The following is a 6383-nucleotide window of genomic DNA, read 5'->3' as shown; positions in this document are numbered from 1 at the left end:
TAGGCCACTACCAAGCCATCTGTTGTACAGCACCTTGTATTATGTGACTCTCAATATGTTGATCTTAATTTAATTACCTAAGGATGGCCCAGGTCATTGCTTCATTACTAAAAGTTAGAGTAATCCAAAGTTTCTAAGTTATCCTAACTCTTAGTGGAATTTAAAAAATAATAATCACAAGTTGTTTTCTGTAACTGAGTGCTGTGATAGCAGAATGTGAATGAGAAAAATCATAAATGAGGATGATCTGTGGAGATAGATCTGATTTTATGCTGGGTATAAAGAATATGGCTTAGAATAATTTCGTTTGTTTTTCACTGAATCACTATTTTTTATATGAATTGTCATTTAAAAACTTTATTATTGCATGGATTTTGTAGATATGATCCTTTGTCAATACAAAGACTCAATAATGGAGCAGAAGAACAAATGCAAAAGAAAACTTTAAAGGATTTTCCTATCTCCGTATCTTTGATGGCAAGGGCAGTGAGCAACAGTAGAGCACATAGATAGATAAGAGCACATAGATCCAGAAAAGGTGGGAGAATCTCCTGCTAAAGGATTCTTGAAGAAGTTTCATTGCAAAGTTAATTTTATGGAAATACAAGGAATGCTCACAGGAACAGTCAGGATTTCAAGGCTGCTTATACAAAGTTTTAAAATCTATTACAGTACAAAAGTGAAATACAGACTTTAGTGGAAGAAGCAATAATTTCCTGAATGTTAAAGAAAACACTTAACAGTTTTATAAAAGTAGGAGTAAACTTTATTTACAACAGCAGCTATATTCTCAAATTCAGTATTGAAATCAATCACGACTGAAAAGCTAAAGTGTCATTTATAAGCTATTCCCTCATGGTTCCTTTTTACTCAAATCACATTTGGAGCCTGTCTTCTGTGATAGAAGGTAACATTTGCTGAATGTACTGGGTGGCATTTGCAATATGCCCTTCCTGAAATCCCAAATCATATTTATAAAGAAAGGTTCAGTCAAAAAACATTTTCAACCCATTTACTGATACATACTTTATAATCTTCAGTACTTTCCCTGTTTCCTAATATACAAGTTTGTTACAAACTGACTATCATGCAAAGGAGAAAAAAATAATAATTTTTACATGGCAAGAACACAAGATTTCAAGCTGATTTTTACATTTGTGAATATGTGTCATTGGCTAGATTTGCTTAAACATTCCCTGAAATGAATTCAAGACTGTTTTCAGGTATCAGATGAAAAAGCATATGTAAGAATAAATATCCTATATTTGTGTTACTGAAGAGTTTCGTTTCCTCCATAGATATATTACATATAAAAAGTAAATAAAAAAATAAGGCTAAAAAAATTGTTTCCTGAGCATCTACAAAATTTATTATAAATTTGTTGTTCCCTTTCCAACATTAGATGTTTGTGTGTTGTTACCAAAACTATTTATGCACAAGTGAGGATTTTCAAAGTGCGGGAGGATTTAGGGTAGAGAAATGGAAGAATGTATTGAATACAATGATATACAACTATATACTTTTCAAAATAGGCTCAATTTTTTTTACCTTAAATGGCTTAAATTTTGCTATAACTACAAAGTAAATAAGAATTGCATAATCATGTATATCTTAAAATGAAGATTTTGAATATAAAGTATATACATTTAATATATGGCAAACCTTTGAAATTAGTGAAAATTAAATTAAAGTCTAATAAATACCTATTTTTAGCTGGCTAGCTATTTGAAGAATAAAATGAAGCTGGATTTCTCTGTCTCTATATCAGAAATAATTCTGGCTGACTCAGAATTTTAAACAAAAAAGGCAGCTACTAAATAAATTATGAGTGATTATTCATTGTGGAAAAGTGACACAAATTCCAAAAGAGCCTTATGTTGAAATAAAATCATCACAAAAAATTATGGAAGATAAATTCAGAATCTAGTTCTATGGTTAAAAGAGATAATATGCACATTCTTTTTATTATAAAAGAAACAGTAATAAAACAGTAAAAGAAACATCCCAAATAAATGAGAGTAAAAAATGAAATGAATTATAAAACAAATGATCAACCTCACTAATAAAAAAGTTAAAAATAGATTTCAAAAAGTACCTTCCCTGTCTATTTATATTTCTCTATACCAATATATATGTTCACATTTCATCAACAGTCACAAAAAAGAACTTTCTTTTCTCCATGCCAACAACAGTCTTAGTTATTTTTGTCAATCTTAAATGGATGGGCAAAGATAGGCAAAGACAAAATTATTGTTGGCATGGAGAAACAAATCTCTTTATATGCTGTTGATGGAATGTGAACTCAATTTCTACATCATTTTGAATCATTTATTAAAAGACAAACATTTTAAAGAGTTTGTTTGCCATATTCTCATCCTTAGAAATTAATATCACAAACATATCTGCATGAATGGGACAATACAGGCATCTATATACTGTTGACCCTTGAACAATACTGGGGTTAGGGGCACCAACCCTCTACACCAACCAGCTGAGGACCCGTGGTACGTATTTAGTGAAAAAAAAATCTGCATGCAAGTGGACCCGTGCATTTCAGACCAGTGTTGCTCAAGGTCAACTGTGGAAGGTTTTCAGTTTTTCACATCATTGTTTGTGCTCTTTCTCTTTAGTAGATTGATAAATGAAATATGATGCACCCATATGACTATATCTATTTGTAGCAACAACAAAAAATTAAAAATGGATGTTTAGAATTTAGTGTGAAACAGCAAACAAAACATTGTAAAATACTTAGTATAGTATCAGGGTGTTTATTAAAATATGCAGTAATAATATATGATTTATTATCATGCAAGCATATAAGACATATTGAAATGAATTAATCATATTTCATCATTTATTTCACAAATACTTTGAGACTCCACACTGTGTCAATCATGTGGTTCTTTCTCTTTTTTATTATGTCATTATTACACAACCATATGATTTATTAATTATTTTGTAATAGTTGTGCAAATAGTTGGTACACACATACCTACATGGTAAAAATAAGCAATAAAGTGAACATCTTTTAATCCACAATCCAACTTAATTGGAACTTTGCCAATAACACTGCATCATCTTCTGTGCTTCTCTAAATTATCATCAAATGCCTCCTTTTATTTTAATTATTATTCCCAAACTGTGTGCATTATTCCCTTACTTTTCATTTAATATTTATCAAAGTATAATATTCATATAGGAAACAACAAGTAAGTGACCAGTTTGATGATTTTCACACTTACACAATAAAGCAAAACAAATACAAAAACAAAAAAATAACAACAATCCCCAGATGGAGAAACAGAACTCTACTAGCACCCAAGAAGCGACTCATTCCCCCTTTAAGTCAATATTTTCTTTGAACGGTAACCACTTCCCTATCTTGTTACACACTGTATCACTTTTGCCTTTTTTTGAATTTTATATAAATAGAATTATTTCATAGTGTTTTTTTTCTTTTGTTCAATATTATGTTGTAAATTTCGCCTATCTTGTTCAATGAGGCAATGGCTCATATAGTCTCGTTAGATAGCTGTTTGTTATAATGTAGTCTAATTTATTGTTTTTTCTCATTTATAGTTTGTACTTTTGCATCGTGTCTTTAAAATATTTTATACCCTGTGACTATAAAGATAGCATATATTATATTTAAAATTTTTTATTGCTTACAGTATTTAAATTTAAATCAATGACCAATGTGGAATTATTTTCTATGTATGCTGTGAGTTAGGGTCACAAGTTTCATTTTTTTTTCCATAAGGATTTTCATACTGAATAGCCCACGCTTTTTCCCATGCCTGAAACCCACACTTTCATCACTGCATTCCCACATCACTCTTACATGGTTTATTTAGAGTTACACATAAGATACGGCTGCATAAAATCACTGCAGCCTCTTCAGCTTACAACTAAATCTTTGGATAAAATACAAAAAGTCTCCTTGGAAAGAAAAAGAAGAGACTCTGCATTGACAAATTGTAGAGAAATAGAAAGGAACTGGCTACCTTTTGCACTGTCTGTAGTCACGCACAGAACATGATCAAAAGGCATCACACTGGCCTTCTGTTTCACGATGAGGCCTGTGTATACTCACTTCCCCATCAGCATCGTTATTCAAAACAACGGGTCTCTTGTTAAAATTTCAAATTTCTTGGGTGAAAATGTATCCACAGGGTTCAGATGAGGCCAGGCATTGCTTCTTCAGTATCTCAAGTGCCAGAAAAATATGTTAATTCCTGAAGGAAATGATATTAAACTTGTATCAGATTCAGCTGCTTTGATTCAGCAAGCCCCAACAGTTAAAAACACGGATATCAGAAAAATTTTGGATAGCATTTATGTTTCTGAAAAAGGATGTTCAGGAGGCTGATGATTAAGGCCTAAGTTGTCCAGCTACAAAAACAGTAAGGTGCTGGATGATTCCTGTTTATGATGTTTTAAAGACACAATTAATGCCCTGTGTCAGAAAAAAAAAAAAAGTTCATAAGCAGCTTTTCACTCTTTGAATGGGCCAGGCACATTTCCTACTTCACTGACCTCAAGTTGGAGGACCAGGTCATTTTGTTCTGGGCAGGGTAGAAGTAATCCACTGATTGCCTCCTCTTTCCACTTGGTTTCTGTGCAGACTGGAATCCTTCTGGCCATAGGCTTATACATCCACCTGAGCAGTGTCTATAGTGCTGGGGTTGGCTCCATCTTTGACAGAGTTCTGACTGAGCTGGTGTTCAAAATGAAGCGGGTGGATAAGTTGTAGCTGGGAATCCTGCAAGCCATTGTGCATTTAACCCAGATGCCAAGGGTCTGTCCAAACTCCCAGAGGTTCTGTGGAAGTTTATGTTATTCTTGAGGCCTATACCAAGCAGAGGTATCTGGAACAACCAGGCAGCTTTGCAAAACTGCTGCTGTGCCCCCCGTCCTGTGCTCCATCAGCTTGAAATGCCTAGAGCATCTCCTCTTCAAGCTCACCGGGGACATGCCCATTGACACCTTCCTCATGGAGATGGAGATCCTGCTGCAGATCACCTGAGCCTCACCAGTTACAGCCCGCTCTACCTCATAATTGTTTATGATAAATGTAAACAAGTATAATCAGATTGTAGAGGGAAGAAGAAATTTGGAGAAGTCGAGCACATTAGGGAAGTGAAGATATTAAGGGAATAAAGAAAGGTATTCTGAAATGAATGAAAAGTAAGAGCATTTGCACTGGCAAGCTTACTGTATGAGAAATGTTAAAGAAATTTCTTTAGGCTGAAGGAAAATGATACCAGAGGGAATCCTGGGTCCTTAAGAATGAAGAGAGACCAGAAATGCTAAACACCTAGTTAAATACAGTAGACTATTTTTTGTTTTAATTTCTTTAAAATATAAACACATATTGACAGCAAAAAGTATAACAATGTCCAATGGGACTTTCAGCTTATGTAATAGATTTAACAACTATGAGAGAAAGCTTATGGGGGTATAAAGAGACTTAAATGGCAGCAAACATCCTATATTTTATTGAAGTAGTGCAACATTATTCTGAGATGACTGTGAACACTTGAATATGTGTATATAAATTCCTAGAGTAAGAAAAAGTTATACAAAGAGATATAGCTAAAAATCTAATAGATACCTTAAAATACAGTGATCCAAAAGGAGGGGTAAAAGGTAAAACAGAGCACCAAAAATCAGAAAAGACAAACAGAAAACAAGCAATAAATGAGACTATATCAACCACATGAGACTATATCTAACCATAACAATAATTACATTAAATGTTAATGGTCTAAGCACCAAGAACCAGAGACTGACAGAGGTAGATTAAAATGTAGAACTGCATGATATGTGGCCTACAAGAAAAAGATTTTAAATATAAAGTCACAGGTCGATTAAAAGTAAAGAAATAGAATGAGTCTTACCATACAAACAGTAAGCTTAATAAGATTGGAGTAGCTGTCTTAACATCAGATAAAATAGACTTCAAGACAAAGAATATTACCAGAAATAAAGTAGGACATTTTATAATGATAAAAGTTAGAAATCTTCAATAGCACATAATTCAAAATGTATATGCACCTCAAATAAAATAGCTTCAAAATATACAAATCAAAAATTGAATGAATTGCAGAAAGAGACAATTCAACAAACATAGGAGATATTAACATCCCTCTCTCAACAACTGATAGAACAACAAGACAAATAAATCATTAAAGATATAGGAGATCTTAGCACTATTCATCACTAGAAATATTATTTATTATATTATCACATTCAATATAATGTATACTCAATACACATTCTTTTCTATGGAAAAGAATGCTATTTAGATAGACCATATACTGGACTATAAAATAATACTCTAAATTTAAAAGGATAAAATACATAAAGATTTTATTCTC

The 6383-nt window shown here is 32.6% G+C and overlaps 1 pseudogene; it reads left to right on the top strand.

The window, feature by feature from the left end:
- The first annotated feature begins 3295 nt into the window (after nt 1-3295).
- LOC103018548 (retinoic acid receptor RXR-gamma-like) lies at nt 3296-5029 on the top strand (annotated as a pseudogene).
- Nucleotides 5030-6383: the final 1354 nt, after the last annotated feature.

This window comes from Balaenoptera acutorostrata, chromosome 5 (genome assembly GCF_949987535.1).
Source record: "Balaenoptera acutorostrata chromosome 5, mBalAcu1.1, whole genome shotgun sequence".
NCBI lineage: Eukaryota > Metazoa > Chordata > Mammalia > Artiodactyla > Balaenopteridae > Balaenoptera > Balaenoptera acutorostrata.
This window is presented reverse-complemented; position numbering and strand designations above follow the sequence as displayed.